The 18,108-nt window shown below is 35.6% G+C and overlaps 1 protein-coding gene across 1 annotated transcript in view; it reads right to left on the bottom strand.

Moving 5' to 3' along the window:
* Positions 1-18,108, bottom strand: part of LOC140147890 (plexin-A4-like) — a 165,071-nt gene that overhangs the window by 114,453 nt on the left and 32,510 nt on the right. Inside the window, exon 3 of the mRNA XM_072169669.1 lies at positions 13,692-13,809. The gene's annotated coding sequence lies outside the window, so the exon portion shown is untranslated. The remainder of the gene's footprint in view (positions 1-13,691; positions 13,810-18,108) is intronic.

Here is an 18,108-nt window from a genome sequence, read left to right as displayed (position 1 = left end):
GTTTGTTTGTTTGTTTGTTTGTTTGCTTCAGATTAATTATTCACTTGCAATGAGGGACAAATCTAAGTTTAGATAAAAAATTCTTAATCCAATAGATTAAAAATTGAACTGATCTTAAATTAGATTACAATTTTTTAATCATATAGATTCAATTCAAATCCATAAGATTGACTTTTTAATCTTTGCATCATTGCATGGATTAATCTTAGATTAAAATAGACAGTAATCAAAAGTCTAAACCAAATTAAGATTAAAAAAACAATCTATATTTAAGAAATGGTTTTGAATTTCAATCTATTGGTAATCTAATTCAGATTAGCTCATCATTTTTAATCTATTCGAAAAGTAAAGAATGCTACTCCCGACAATTAATAAAAAATCTATCCTTAGCCCTTGGGTCGAGAGATAAAAAACTTGAAATTCTTATCCCGTGCCCCGTGACTGAGTGCCAGGGTGCAGACTTGAGCCCTGCTTGGCCCCCAGTCAAAATAAAAAGTCAAAAAATGCCCAATTTGGGGCAAATTTTCAGATCATTGCCTCCTAAAAAAGATCTGAGCGGATGAAGACCGTAAGTTCACTTGGCCCCTCAACACGTATACACTAAAGTTACGTATAGTTTCTTAGGGTTTTATAATGTTTAATACATGTTCCAGGGTGAAAACATCATGAAAGGTTGTGAAAGATTTGTTTTGGCCCCTGAACATGTATAAAACATTACCAAACTATCTGAAACTTAACGCAACTTTAGTGTATACATGTTGAGGGGCCAAGTGAACTTACAGTCTTCTTGCACTCAGGTCTTCCCCTGAAACAAATTCTGGTGTCACCACTGCCTTTGCCTGTATCTCAAAATGAAATCAAGCAACAAGCAACTCAACTGCAAAATTTTAGCCCAAACTGTGAAACTTGGAATCAAATAAATTTTGATCATAATTGAGTTGGAATAAAATCAATTTTAAGACGTTCTGCTTCATTTATAATACCCACATCAAAAACTCAACCGTGATGTAATAATCCATCAAAAAAGACATTCATTTCCTCGCAATCTTCCCACTTGCATGTTTTCGTGTTGCTAACATATAAATCAACGCATCTTTTGGCAAGATTTATATTAATCACATTTTCCTGACAACCCAATCATTCCATCACTGTTTCCTATCGTGCAGATGTGCAACATGTGCCAGTTATTAGCACAAATTACTATAATGAGAAACAAAAATGACAATGCAGAATAATTTTGATAATGATCCAATGCTGTAATCTATTAATACAATGTCAGCCAAAAATTGTCCCATTTTCAATGACATTTTAATAGTTCAATAACCTTCATTCAACAATTGGAGCTTTAAACTTGGGGATTACTTTTTTTGTACTTTTTTTAAATTTTCTTTGTTGTAAGACATGTCACATGGAAATTACATTCATAATTTTATAATGAATAATTAATTGTATGCAATATGCATTCACAAAGTTCATATTTTGGTGTTTTAAAATGTGTCCTGATATAATGTTTTGTAGATTTCCTTTTACAAATTAAGCATACTGCTAAACCATATAATTTTCCCCAAGTTAGAATTGTAGCCAAAGTTGTCTAAATTTGATGAAAATTTGGCAAATTGTATTCAATTTGGCCTAAAAATGTGTGTAACCTACTATAATATTGACTGCTATGAGGGGCATGGTTAAAATAATAGGCCCAAGATGATCTCAAAACCATGACTATGCCCCAAGGCGTAGCCGAGATCGCCGCAGGCCTATAATTTTAACCATACCACAAATAAAAAGCAGTCAATGTTTGTTTTATATACCAAATCTTTAAGATTCTTGTCATCTGTTTGGTTAAAAGCATCGATTTTGGGAAGAGAAATTATTAGTTTTAATGCGAATGGCACAATTACAATCTGCAATTTCTGCGTAATTATGGCGCGCAAAAACATTAACATGTGCGTAATATCATTTTACGCTGCGAACAAAGCACACGCAGAACTATGCCCGGGGAATAGTTACTTTTGCGGGCATAGTCAAATTATGCCCGCGCTTTTAACCAATCAGATGGCAGGAATTATGGAAAACATGGCTGCACGCATCATAACTTACACCAAAAAGTCTGACCACATCACACCTGTGTTAGCTGACTTACATTGGCTACCTGTTAAACAACGAGTGTCTTTCAAAGTTTGCTTGATCTTGTTCAAATGCATCCATGGTCAGGCACCTCTCTACTTGAGTGATCTAGTTCTTGCTTGATAAAGCTGGATTGAGATCAACTGACAGTGGACACCTGCTGGAACTTCGCACAAGAACCCTATGGGGAGATAGATCCTTCGAAGTTGGTGCATCTAATCTAGGGAACACACTGCCTGGAGCACTAAGAACATGTGACAATATCACAACTTTCAAATCTGGACTTAAGACCCATCTATACAATGAGGCATTCAAAGAGTGACTCTTTTAGTATTTGACTGTTTTTCTTATGAACTGTGTCACCATGTTGATATACTTTTCTCAGATCTTTTGAACTTGTTGTGTCAAGCGCCATTGAGCGTCGAAAGGCGGATACCGGCGCTATATCAAATCGTCATTATTATTATAATTATTATATATTTTTATTCTGGGGCAGACTGATTCAAAAATAGCCTCCTGAGTTGAAAGGCAGAATCTGATATGTTAGTTGTTACCTATTTCCAGATACTGTAAAATTGGATGTTTTCGCGCGCTTTGCCAATTTTTAACTGTTTCCCTCATTTTTAAATTCACAATTCTAAGTTTCCTTATATTGACCTATACACAAAAGAATTGTATTTGCACGTTGTTATTTTCGCGGTAAAGCTTGGAGCACGAAAAGCGTAAAAATAAATGTAGCACAAAAAAAACACGACAGCAGTAATAATAGCAATGAGTAATTAATATGCAATATTAAACCCACACATAACCTAATGAAGCAAAAAAATGAGACATTTCATTTCCAAAATGTTGGCACTGTGAATATCAGCTAATATCTAGTGCAGCATGTGACCTCAAATGAAAAAGTTGTGCAAAATAATAGCATGAAAAAGAATGAAAAACATAAGGATTTGAAATCAGCCTTTATTTTAAAACAACTTACATGACATTGCCCTCCCATTGCTTATTCATGTAAGGCCAAGTAAAATCAAAAACATGTTTCACGTACGGGTTTTTGAAAAAAAGGAGGAAGAGGGGACTTTTTATTTTTATTGCAAAATCAGTGTAAATACCCATAATTAGAGCTGTTTTAGTAGTGTTTTAGCGTATACAATAACGCCTGGAAAAAGGAGGAGGCCTCTTTTTATTTGTTGTTCTGAGAGATAGGCCCCTCTAACTATCACAAAACCTTATAAAAGTGTTTCTTGTATATTAGCAAGGCTATAGAAAGCATCTCTACTTCCTAGGTCATATTTTTTGAAAAGTTATAACTGAATTTCAAAAAAAAAAAAATTGAAGAAACCTCAAAAAAGGAAGCGGGAGCGGACATGAAACATGTTTATTTTTTTATTTGGCCTAACATACGTACAATCAATTTGCAAAATCTGTGATATTCATTATGACCAAAAAACACAATATCCATGATTGTACATATCCATCACTATTATAGTATTAAAACCAGTATGAACATGATGATGAACAGACCACAAAATGGCATGATTTATGAAAAACAAGGATCATTTTTTTAATAAAAGCATATGGTTGCTCATCAAATTGTAATTAAATGTTATCAGCCTTAGCTGTGGTTGATATTATACCAGAGGAAATCACAGACACGCTTTTCAGGTTTCAGAGCTGTTTGGCCATATTGCAAACTAAATTTGATTACCAAGCCTCATCATAATTCAAGTCCTATAGAATTACCAATTTCATTGAAATCGTGTTTGATTGAAGCAAATTAGACACAAACTAAGTGATATCACGTAGGTACTCTATAAAACACGACAGACAAAATTAACATTTACTTCATAACCAGTATATAATGGTGTTAAAAGGAAGCACGCCTAAATTAAGGTTTACCAAACCTGCAATTTGGTAGCCCAAATTGGGTGACTTTTAAGGACTTTACCCTTGACTGACAATTTCCTATCGCATACAAAGCAATGGTTACGAATCAAATTGGACTACTTTTCAACATTCTCAAGCAATAGTTGGGTGAATTTGACCCGAAAATTGGGCTGAACAGCTTGGCAACACTGGTAGTGGACCAAATATAGATTTTTTGAGAAGTGAAGATTCTGGCCTATGTTTATGTGTCTACAACTAATTATGCATCATGTAGAAAATGTTGGAGTCTGGTAAAAAAAATGAAGGCTCTATAGTTAAGTTTTATACTGTTGAAGTTTTAATACCGGTACTACGAGGGGGTATCCAAAAGTTTTTGACATCACCCAGAAGTGAAAGAGCTATACCGATGAAATTTTGTCAGTGTAATCACTGGTCCTTATGTACATTATGGTCCAAAAATGGTTTCATAAGTATGTTTACTTTCTTTACAGGTGGCACTAGATGGGAAGTAGATGCATAACCTGCAAGATGGTGAAAATTGAGGCACGCAGCATGATTAAGTTCCTGCATTTGAAGGGTTAGGCCTACTACAATGCTCAGAAAATCTATGATGAAATGAAAGCAATCTACAGTGATGATTGCCCATCATATGGCACTATTGCGTTTTGAAAAAGGAATTTCCAAACTGGCCACATGTCCCTCACAGATGAGCCAAGAAGTGGACGTCCATCACTTACGGATGATGCGGCCACAGTGAAAAAACTCAAGAAAGTGGAGGATCTTATCATGAAAAGGTTATGCGCCTACTTCCCATCTAGCGCCATCTGTGAAGAAAGTAAACATACTTATGAGACCATTTTTGGACCATAATGTACATAAGGACCAGTGATTACACTGACAAAATTTCATCGGTATAGCTCTTTCACTTCTGGGTGATGTCAAAAACTTTTGGATACCCCCTCGTACATGTAATTTAATCTCAGAAACTATTGGTTCAATTTTGATACAGTTTTGGACAAAATGTATTTACACTAACTGTTCAAATGTGGAAAAGTCCACCTTAATGCAGTTTTTATTAAAGCAAATGTATTATTTGTCATGTTTAAAATTCAAATGTACAAAAATCACAGATGTAGTTGACTTCCTACTCATATGGCTTGATCAATGATTATGTCACATAGTTTTGTTTAGTGAATGTTCCTTAAAAGACTAACTTTAAAACTACTTTAATTTGTGTGATATTTAACTTCACAGTTCGTTTTAGGAGCTCTGACTCACAAATGAAAACACCTGCAGAAGAAAATTGTGTAATGACAATTATGGCGATAAGACTGACTTTCTGGATTTATGAAATTAAATCCCTGTAAAAATGAGTGGTTCTTACTGTTAGTAATTCACGAAAATAAACTGCCCGCAAAATTATGTTTAAGAGTAACACAATTGACCTATATCTCAAAGAACGAGATCTCATTCTAAAGTACATGTACCTACTAAAAATGACTGAATTAGTTTTATACATTTCCCATGTTTAAATGGTTGACTTCTATTATGTTGTGTAAGACTTTTCACATTTGCAACAAAGAAAACATGTCTTACAAGTAGGGCCAATTATGGTGGTATTTTTAGGAACAAAATTATGTTTTGTTAGACATTTGCGGTAAAGAAAACATCACTTATAAGTAAAGTAGGGCCTTATATGGCCAATTATGTCTGGTATTTTTAGGAACAATATTGTGCTAACATAATGTAGCTTTTATGTCAGTACTGAGACATGGAAACATCAGGCGCCTAGTTATGTAGTCATTCTGAAGAGGCAGCAAGCATTCATTGTTGAGTTGAATGTGGAAGGAAAAATTATCCAAACAGGGCTAATTTAACATTACTTCCCATTTTCTTTGTCTATTTCACCTAAAAAAATCAAAGGTAACTTTTTCAAATCACTATAAAAATATTGCTACTTTTTTCACTCTCTCCACTTTTTTAAAGACATTTCTTGTTTTCAGTCCAAATCAATCCACTTTCGCCAAAAAATGGCTGATTTTACCCCGGGTCTCGGCTCGTAGAACATGATTTTTTATGCCAAATGGGACAGTCTACTCTCCATGCTGCACTTAATCATGTCCCTGAGAAAAGTCCCATGAATGAGAAAAGAAAATTGTATACACAGTGTTGTTCAGCCATGGAGCAGACATCATAGCAAATAATGGGAAACACTAATTTGTGAAGATTTGTGTGTTAATGTGCAGCCCGCCCGTTTAGCTATAATCACATTTTGCACAATCATGCATGGTAAATTGGCACACATGCAGGGGTGGTGTTTAAGGAGTTCAGGACCCCTTATTTTGTACGCGGACCCCTTCAAATTACAACTTTTTGTGTAGAAAAAGATATCTGAGCCCCTAAATTTGCTATTTTGGACCCCTTATATTTATCAAAAAAGAACCAGTTTCACATCCATTGTGATGCTAACCTTTTACATTATCTGCCTGAAAAATCATGCACATGGGACAGACTTGAAACCCCTTCAAACCTTGGTGATAAAGAACTTGCTAAAGAAATATATGCCCCCATAAATAAAATGCATACAATTTTATATCACATTTGAAAGTTGTATTGCAAATGAAAAAAAAAAATGTGAAAATATGGTTTATTCAGCAGCTCAAGTTGACAAATATCATTTGTTGAAATATTGTACAATTTTACAAGCCTGTACAAATTCCCTCAACACTATTATTTGATGAACCAGTTTGAATTTATGTGCAAAATATTTACAGTGTCAGACATAATATCAACATACATAGTCTACCTCAAACAACCCACTGCCAAACTGATGTGTAATCAGTAGCACATTGCCTCAATCCATTCAGCCCAAAGCCATATGAAAAACAAAACAATTGCAGCCAATTTAGTTCAAAAGTGTATCAATTGTTAACCCATGTAACCCACAAAGTGCAACCCGTTGTGTATGCACAATCACGTCACCCCTCCCACACACACATACCAGATGGGGGATTTTTGAAAACTCTCAGCCACTTATTAAAATCTTACACATGTTGTTTAAAAAAAAACCTCACATACTATCCACGGTGTTTAAAAAAGCTTACAACATAAAGTGGAACAAGTTGACAATGCCGATATCAAACTCTACAAGCAGGCTCCAATCATCTTCACCGTAATGGATGTGAATTGCTTTGACAGCGTGACAATGCATATTCTTTATGGTCGACTTTCTGCAACAATTTCATCTCTTAAAACATTTACAGTCATGTTCCAAAAAGTAATCCACAAAAATAGCCCAATATATGTCTTTTTCTATTCTTTTCCATTCTCTAGATCCAAATTCTGTTTTTTTTAATTTCGCATGCCTTAAGGGCGAGATGAAAATGACGTTAGTATTCCATGTACAATGCCCACTGCCGGCGGGCTGTAAGATGTATGCGTACGTAGGTGTGGGCTATTCACTGGAATAGAGGAAATCCAATTTAATCAGAACTTAATCAGAGAAGATACAAATAAGCTGACCTATTTCACAATGTGTCATGCTGTAGTTAGTCTACTGCATGATAGAACCTACTCAACCTAGCATGTGAGGAAATAATTTCAGGGCAAAATAAGCTTATCAACGTTTTGATTAACTACCCATATGAACTTGTAAGTAACATGCAAAATGACACGTACACACACCCACAAATCTACAATACAAATGCATGTCATATACAGTGATACTGTCACCCTCCGTCCCCACCCCCCCCCCAAACACACCCACCCCACCCCAAACCCCCAACCCCTGTCGCACACACCATAGACTCCTGTATTGGGGGAGTTGCAATTGTCAATTGGGGAGTGCTGAGAAATACAAAGGCAAATTTCCTTGTATTTAAGGATTGGATCTTCATTTGAGGGGGTTGGAGGTTTATTTCTGGGTATCAATCCTCCCTCCCCACTACCACCACCACCACCAAAAAGAGCTCATAAAGAATACATTGATAAACATACCAAATTAGTCAAATTTGTACTTTCTCTACTATGGCATTTTGGTCTGAAAGCTTGTGACACATGGGTACACAAGCACACATGCTGATATGTACCCCTATGAACACGAATAGACACCACACACACACACTCAATCGCCCTACCTACACCCCCCTCCCCAAACAAAAACCCCTAAATACATTTGTGTACACACTAAAACAGACAAACACACATCTACTACAGTCCTGCATTAGAGATGCCACTCAGTTTCTCTCACCACTATAAGTGCATGCTGGCCAAAGGCTTCACCATAAAAAAAGTTTTGAGATATTTTCTGAAAAATATCAGGAGCTATCTCAAAAATCACTGAATCAATTTTGGGCTTGTTTGTACTCATTTTAATGCATTTTTCATGCTGATTCCAAATATGGTCATAAAAATGTACATTTCTGAAATTAAAGCAAATGTGAACTTGTCGTCTGCAGTTGACACTAGTCTGGGGAGGGTTAAAAACCTGTGAAACTGTTGAGGAAAAACATGAAAACGCATGTGCTTTCAGGCTAAGAAGCCCTCAAACAAACCGAAAATAAATAAAAACATACAAATTTAGACTCACAAAAACCAGAATTCAATCAAAACTTGAAGAGTGGAATCTCTGCTGCATACACTCACTCACATCATGAGAGAAATTGGACACATTCATGATATTGAGGCCCAAACTGACAGCCATCATTGCCGCAACCAATTAGTAAAACCAATATCACAAATGTGACAAGATCGCACAAAATCAGACGTTTGTCATCCAAAATCAATTCTCATTTTTTCATTCCAAATTCTTACTGATTTAAAATGATACAATATGCTGAAACCTCTGTAAAGACTTGACTTGTGGTTACTACGATATGATTAATTTTCCGTATCGTAAAACAATACGCACCAAAAGAATCCCTGCACTTCTTTGAACTTTACCTCAGAACCAATTTTAGCGACAAACGATTCCTTTTGCATCGTTGCGTCACATTAAAGTCGTACAGTTAATCCATTAGCTCTCATCAAGTGTTAATATAGCTACGGCTCGGAGTGTTCTGCGAATGTAATTACCGTGCTTACCTACATCATTACTTCCATAATTGTAGCCTGACAGCACCGATGATCACTTACACATCAAATATTTGTGCAACTCATTGTCTGCTTATTAACTCAACCCATTTGCCCGTATAATGATAGCGATTCAAAAAACGATACCAGTTCATATAACGTGTACACAGGTTAAAGATTGAATCCGACCCTATGGTTCAATTGAATTCCGCCGCAAAATTGTTTTTTAAAAACAAAAATATGCTCGTGTCTGTCAAGAAATTGACAATTGTTTTAATTATAAGTGAATCATGGCACTGACTGCAGGATATTTTTGTACTTGATGTCACTAAAGATTTAAGCTGTCAGGATGATACATCAGAAATGTGTTAAACAACTTGAAATAATTAAATTTTGTATGATTTTTGAAAGGTTTTGGGCACAATATTAAGCTGCTCTATGTCTTTAATGCAAATATTGCTTCAAGTTACAAATTATCTTGTGATTTTATTTATAGTTTATTTTTCAATTTCATATATTTTCTATCAGCAAGAGAAAATGACTTTAATAAAATGTTTTCCACTCCATGCCAAAACACCTGTTGCAAATTACGTTGTCAAACCAGTAAACAAAAATATTAAATTTTAAATAAATAGAATCTATCGGAGCACTTAAGACGTCCCAGCTTGCTCTGCAACGTCTTAATATTGCGCAGTTACATTGCAATGTTTGGCCTAGTGTATAGGACATTGTATCACCTTACCCACATACTATCGGCAAGAGCCTGACGGACGTAGCAGACCTAGCAAATAGCCAGAAAAGAATCAATTTGATCTGCCGAGTTTGCTACAGCAATGAATGCTCTGTCAATATTGCCTGGGTTAACTGATTGTAAAACTCTGTGTATGATTTTGTTAGAGAGGCACACTCATGAGGGGTACTGTGAAGTTTAACCCATACGTGACAGGGTGACAGGAGGAGCGAGTCTTCTGGCGATATTTTGGCATCACCGATGACTGACAATCTATTGAATTATACCAAACAAGACTGCGAGTGTTCGAAGACTTGTTTTGAAGGTTATTGAATGTCTATACCACCAAGTTGTATGACATGTATTCATTGCCAAGAATCTATTTGGTTGTTGTTGTTCCTGCATTGCAAGTTTGTAGTCAACAGGGACAATTTGATTTTAACATGAATGCATTGAGATGTATACATGGTAGGCCCTATGATTTTATTTTTGACATTTCTTCACTTGATACAATCAACTTGGCGATTGAATGATCTTCTTCAACTTCGCCAGCATAACCAACCACAATGCATCACAAGGTTTTTGGCCTGCTCTACTTACAAATAATGGGCTATTCCATTTAAAATCTACACGCCCCCCTGTAGAAGATTTTGGTAATATCTTCCACAGGGGGAGTATGAATTTCAAATGGAATGAACACATTAAGCAGCTCCATTTGAATTTCATACACCCTCTGAGAAAGGATTCAACCTGATTCTTCTACTGAGGGAGGGTGCATTTCAAATTGGAACTGCCAATGTGCTCATTCCATTTGAAATTCATACTCCCCTTGTGGAAGATGTTTTCAAAATTTTCCACAGGGGTAGTGTGGATTTTAAATGGAATAGCTCAATGGCTTAGATCCATTAACAGATCTGGCGGCACTGGTCAAAGTTACAATTGATTTTTGTATCCTCTTTTTTTTTCAAATCCGGGTACCATCTGGTTTAATTAATTTTCACCTCAAAATATTCCCATTTGCTCCAATTAATACCAACATACACACATACCAAATACTGGGCTTTTATAAAGCGCCATTTTGTCTAGACCACACTCCGCAGCACATTTAACAATTTCAAAGGAAAACAGCATAAACAACATCAACCAATTTGACCAACAATAAACTACTGTGGGAAAATACCCATCTTGAACCACTACATTTTTTTGATGAATCTTCTCAAATTCCCTGGGATTTGGAAAACCTATCCGAGGGACCATCATTCCTATTCCAAAATTTGGCATAACATATCTTAATGCTCTTCATGCTAGCCATATCATAAAAAGTCCAAGTTTTAAGATATTTTCTCAAAATATCAAGAACTATTTTGAGGATTACTGAACCAATACTAGCCTTGTTTGTACTCATTTTAATGCATTTTTCATGCTGATTCCATATATGGTCATGAAAATTTACATTTCTGAAATTTTTGAAATTTGAAATTTTTTTTGAAACTTGTCGTCTGCAGTCGACACCCGCATGAATATATCAGGAATTATTTGTATCACTCTTCCCTTCGCATTTCATCCATAAGCTCCTCATCTCATCATTTACATTCCGTAGTTCAAATATTCTGAAATAATTGTAGCATCTCAGTTATGACGAGTGACCCAGCTACTCTTATGGCCGGCCATATCTGTGTTATATGCAGATTACAGATAATGCCACTTTTCTTGCATTACATACATGCTTGCTGTCTTAGTTTACACTGTTCATTACAGGGTGTCCCAAAAATGAACACTAGAAAGTTGACTAATTTAGAGTGCAATCAATTTCATATTTGCTATAGTTATAGCTTGTGAAGTGAGTCGTCATAGGACGATCATTGAATTGTGACTTTTCGCAATGTGAACGAACAAGTCATCAAATTGATGTTAAATCATCTATAACAAATGATCCAACCATGCAGATGGTTGCTATCAACTTGCCTGAATACAAATCTAGAATCCAGCCGAGTGTAAAACACCACCTACTATAAAATTATCTTACTCTTAGGACTTTATTCAGAACAAATTTAATAACAAAATACATGTATATATGGTAGATTGTTTTGTTTGTGAGTGTTGTTGCGCAGGTAATGTTACCAACTTATATCAGTTGTGGCAAAACATAATCACATTAAATGTAGAAAAGAATTTGCCAACTGATTCAGAGACATACCATTTTCACCCCCATGAGCAGTCTACACGAACATCATTTGGCAGAGGCTGCCTGTTTTCAATTTAATTCATTGGCAATAACATATTTGTTGAAGCCTGTATTATTTATCAGAGATACCTAAAGATACCGGCAGTGATTTGCTAGAACATCCCAAAATTGGTCATAATTCAAATTTAGACATTTTTGCAAAAACAGGAAGAAATTCTACAATTTTTAACACAAATTTTGATTACAAATAAAGTATTTACATACCTTTCTTGCATGAATGAGGTGGTCAAATTCAAATTTGTGCATTCTTAATTTGCACATATATAAGCAGCCAGAAATGGAGATCAACGTCCTCAACGTATACACATTATTTGCTTTTTTATGTGGAAAATGCCATTTTTATGATCAAATTCACTAACGGTTGTATGCTAACTGACCAATCTGTTCTAAGGTGCAGTTGGTTAAAATAATTTGTACAGAAAATTTCAGTGCATGTTTGCCTTTAACAGTACAGCCCAGTCATCTAGCTAGTAAGCTTACTTGCAGATAATTTGACATATCAATAGTGACAAGTGTTGCTCAACACTCATGTCCGAGTGGCTCAAGCAGGATTCTATCAACTCCCAGGGTTCGTATCAATAAGCCAAACCTTCTTCATCAATTCTGACACTCAAAGCACAATTTTTACATTAAATTTAAAGTTTTTCTTATAATGGCTTAATTGCAAGAAAATTACAGGTAGATCTAGTATGCCAAGCCCAAAAGCTCTTTTTAAAGCTGAAAGATATACCTTGTTGATTCACATTCATCAACTGATGTGAGTAATGTATTAGAAACTTTCATCATGCAATGATTACATCTTCATACATGTACTGTAAAAAGCAGAAATTTTTGCGGATTGTTAATTTTCACCCTTTCCACGCTCCACACAGCTACAGTGAATATGAAAATAAGCAAATATCTCCTTTAATGCACAGGTCTACGCGTGAAAAAGACAAAATCGCAAATTCAAGAAAAGGCGAAGTAGTTCAAATTCGGAAAAACATGAACAATTTTAAACAAAAATGACCACTTTTACAGTAGCACATCAATACATTTTTTTTACACCTCAAGTTTGGTAGTGATACCGGGGGATACTCAAGTTTTGTTTGTGTTGGGGACTGGGTGGGGGGGTGCCACTAAGAATTTGAAAGTGGACCCATCAATATACCAATTTTTCAAGAAATTTGAACCCATTGATATACCAAAATTCAAACATTTTTACACCTTTTCCCGCAATTTATTTTGCGTTTCAAGTGTGCTGAAAAGCCACCCTCATACGCATGTGTATATGTTCTGCTGGATTTAGTTATCACACACAATTCAATACTGCGAACCAGCGAAATGCTCACCTACGTCACTATATCAAACTGCAGGTGAAACAAAGTCTCTCCGGCCAGTCTCACCTTAAATAGTCACCAAAGTATCCGAAACGAAATCGAGTTAATTGAAGTTGACATTACATAACATTTTGTCGTTGTGCAGGAAAAACCTCCTATGTGTCATTGGCCCCTGAACATGTTTAAAGCAAAACCTGCTATGTAACCGATTAGCAGTTTTGTTTTAAACATGTTCAGGGGCCACAAACACATTGGAGGTTTTTTCCTGCGCAACGATGATTTATAACGTAATAGTATAGAAACAAACAAATCTTACCTTGAAGGGAATATTTAGGCTAAGCCACAAGTTAGTTGCTTGACTGGACAGCTATAGAAAGTTGAATACCTGGTCATAATAAGCTCCATCTCTCTACAGCCAATAACCCTGCAATGATCTGCAATCAAGTCAAAAAAACAATATGCCATCAGATTAACTGAATTTGACATCACACACACATACAACGGTGGATTGGGACAACTCAAGCTTAAATGTAATTTTCAAAGTAAAGTCCAAATCACGATTGAAAGATTATGAGCCAAATACTCTCATTACCTATCACATAGGTCAATGGCATCCATTCAATGGTAATAGCTACAAGCTTTGACCTTCTGTTATGGGGTATGAGGCTCTTTGCCAAATGGATGTATAGGTCATTCTTTGACTATGCGCAGATATTGAGGTTAACAAATTCTGCCCTGATCGATTTGTATGCTAGAGATCATAGTTTTATTGGTTTACATACATATAGACTTGTGGATTATTGTAGCATGTTTAGCAAGCGACCAGACAACATTTTGATTAATAAATGCTAGTCTTTCTCATCAAGACACTATGAGCCAAAAATATCCTCATACACAGTGGCATAATTCACTGACATCCAATCAACTATGCAAGCTCAAATATTGACCTCAAGTTGCAGACTATGAGTTTGTGTACCCAATACAGGAAAAGTTCATGCAATGACTGTAAAAGCATATCTGTGCTAATGAACCATGTCCTAAAAATGAGAATGGCTGAGTAAGAGCCAAGTGAGGAGAACTGCAGTTGAAATCTAAGCACAAAAATATTTCTGAGTGTTCATAATAAAGTGAATCGCGATGCACAACAGGCATGATCGGCTTATTAAACTCTACTTCATCCGCAGCACACATGAATATCGTAACCGCCATCATATTTCATTATCACTTGCTTTCCTCTGCCTACTTGCATCCTATGCTAAAGGCATCCTGTAAAAAGGTGGTTTACAATCATATTTCAGCAGTGTGGATGCTGAAAGATTACCAAATCAGACAATGCCAATGTTTTGCCTATATTTTAGCAGCCTACAGCAACAGTACATACCACATCCTCCTCAGCCCAAACACCTGGGCATAACTTCACATTCTATACAAAGTTCTTAAACACTTTGCCCTTCTCCTCTCTCCTTGTCTTATGTTTTTCATTTCTGTGTTCCCTTTAGCATTCTTTGCTCCAATATTATTTGTTGTTTGCAATATTTTATGTGCTACCTGTTTATTTCATGCAGGAATGCCATACTTGCTGTGTGTGAGAGAGCAGGAGTGCGATTGTGTGCATTTTGTAAGCACCTTCAATCGAGGACAAAGTATGATATTTTAATTACAACTCTGAGGATGTCCTTGGTTCAATGCTATGTGCAGCAGGTTGCAAACAGTTCATAAATTATGTTATTTAGAGCGGATTTAAAGCTGACCTCTTAAAGTGGGCATAGGACATGTCCTGATTAGATAGTGTGATTTCATGTGTGTAAAGTGCATTTCCCACATGTCCATGATTGAATAGTACACTACGAGTACAAATCAGGGATAGCTCAAGCTCAAAAATTTAACGAGTTCAAATGATTCTTTCCAGACCCTTTAAGCCCTGCAAAAATCAAATTTGAACTTCAAGATCGATGTTATATTTCTTGGCTTTTCTGTGTCATCATAACTGGTTCCTTTTTTGCATTGACATTGACAATGACAAAATTTTATATTGAGTAACTAGGCAAAGGATTTACATAATTTAAGCTTCTGTGCATCTTAAAATTTAGTCTGTGCAGTTTTGATCGGACCCATTGGTCAACTTCAACTTGTAATTTAATGGTTCCAAACCGTCCAAAACAAGAGGTCCCAGGATGCGCAGACGCACAAGAATGCGACCCCTGGTAAAAATTTGGTATCCTCGTTTGACAGCGCTTGTAAGTAGCGGTGTGTGACTATGATGCTGTTATCCCAGGGATGTTGTGTCGGTGTGTGCTTCTGATGATACTGTAAATATTCTCAATTTTTTCCTTGGTTGTGTTGTTTGCCTATTTAGCTACAACATTGTAAAAGCTAAAATAAAACTGCACTGAGCTTTTTAGTTTTACTGGAAGGAAAATATTACTTCTAAAATATGTTATACAACCGATAAACACATACACTACACATTTTATTCTGACAGCAGGACCATTATTTATGCGTATGTCGTATTTTCCCCATTTTTCCTTTCTCCTTGATCAGCACAGGTCAGTCCCTGTACTTTGTCCTTTTGTACATTCTGCAGTATTTCATGAATAGTTAAACTTCCTTCATCAATCACATCTATCCCTTTGAGAATCAAACCACACTCAACATTGTCAACATAAAAACTACGCTCCATAAACATTAAGGGCTGGGGTATGAACGTTTGGACAGTATTTATTTTGGGACATTAGAGCACATCAGACATATCGAATTGCATTCTGAATACGAAGAATGTCATTCTGATATCAAATAATTTTGAATTTTTAAAATTAGCAATTTAATACACATTTTATGGCAAATCATTAAAATTGATATTTTTGATATTTAACAGTACTTGAAGTAAACTTTATAAATCTGATGATTTATACTTAAAGTGTATGTAGGTGGGTTGAAAGCGGCGATCAATTGAAAATTTTGACCTTTTCAGTATTGAAGATATGGATTTTTTTCCCAAAACACCAAAAAAATTAGGTCTTTTGGGGAAAAAATCCATATCTTCAATATGAAAGGTCAAAATTTTCAATTGACCGTCGGCTTTTCCTCCCTGCTACATACACTTTAAGAATATATCATTAGATTTATATAATTTACTTCGAGGACTGTTATATATCAAAAATTGAAAAATATCACATTTTATAATTTGTCATAAAATTTGTCATAAAAATTATTTGATATCAGAAAGACATGCTTCGAATTCAGAATACAATTCGATAGGTCTGAGGTGCTCTCATGTGCCACAAAAAATACTATCGAAACGCAATAAACGCTCATTTTAGATCCCTTAATTCCCTACATTAATTTTCATGCCTGGCATACACTTGAAAGTAGCGTGAAATTAAAAACCATGCGAAGTAAAGTTATCTAAACTGATCAAGTAGTGAACTACAGAATATTGAGAAAAACAAAAGAAAACATGAAATTGTTTGAACTGGCTGTAGCATACATACAAAATAAATGGATGAAAACGAATATCACTTTGACAGTGAGTTTCCAGTAAACACACTAACCATTAAGATATTCATCATGATCAATACACAGTTCCTTGACCTCAATATGCTTGTATGTCCAAAGAATGACCTTTGGATGTACTGGGTACAAAAACTCATCCTCCCTGATATGTGGACACATTTTGAGCTATCAGTGTGGATTGAGGGTCAATGTACAGTGGCACTAGAGATGAGAATATTTTGGCTGATAGTGAAGCATCTCCCTCATGGATATTCTCATTCATCATCTTGTGACGCTATCGCACCAAAAGAGTCATTTGTCAAGCAAAGTCAATTTTCATTTTCAAATCTAATATTCTCACTAGGACCCACAAACATGCTCATCTGTCAGGGCACAGTTCTTTAACCCATATACATTTGTATATTCACTGAATGACCTCTGAAAATTTGGGTACAAAAACTTATACTCTGCAACTTGAGGTCAAATTTTACACTATGATTGTTTAATAGAGGTTATTGAACTATGCCATTGAGATGATGCCATTGTGGTCCATAGTGTCTTGGCCATTTATACAAGCTACACTATCCTGCAAATCACATCAATTGTGGACTTGTGGCTCCTAGCGTACATTTTTCATGTTCCACACAATGAAATACAAAAGTGCAACAGATCTCTTTGGGCTGTACATTAATGTATTTCAAAAATTGATTTTAGCAATAAACAACTTGATTATAAGCGTCGCTGTTATGCTACGCAATCGGCTTGATCAAGCAAAATGGAGACTGACCCCGGGGGAGGCACTCAGCTTGGTTTGGGCCGGGGGTTTGGGTAAGAATCTGCCTCAGAAAATCTGAAAGTGAACTCATATTTATACAATTGTTCAAGAAACTTGTTCCCATTTTGTTCCTGAGGTCAAAGTTTTTGGCCAAATTTAACACAATTTTGCAAATTTTTTGCCACATTTTTAACCCGAGAATAATGTGCACATATTAAAAATTTCAATTAGTATTTTTCAAATTCCGATTTATCATCTTTTTACTGTAAAAATCTGTACAACAGGTTATTTTCCCAAGTGAATTTTTCACAATTTAACTGTTCTGAACAGGTTTGCTGATGATGTTACTTTTATTCGCAATTATGAAGCATTTAAGTTAAAAACATCACAGGGTTTAAAATTTGCAGTGACTTGTTTCACTGCGAAAAGCACAAAAATTAAACCTCCGCAAAAATTTCCTATTATA

This window comes from Amphiura filiformis, chromosome 3 (genome assembly GCF_039555335.1).
Source record: "Amphiura filiformis chromosome 3, Afil_fr2py, whole genome shotgun sequence".
In the NCBI taxonomy this organism is placed as follows: domain Eukaryota; kingdom Metazoa; phylum Echinodermata; class Ophiuroidea; order Amphilepidida; family Amphiuridae; genus Amphiura; species Amphiura filiformis.
The sequence above is the reverse complement of the archived record's forward strand: the minus strand, read 5'-3'. Positions and strand labels throughout refer to the sequence as shown.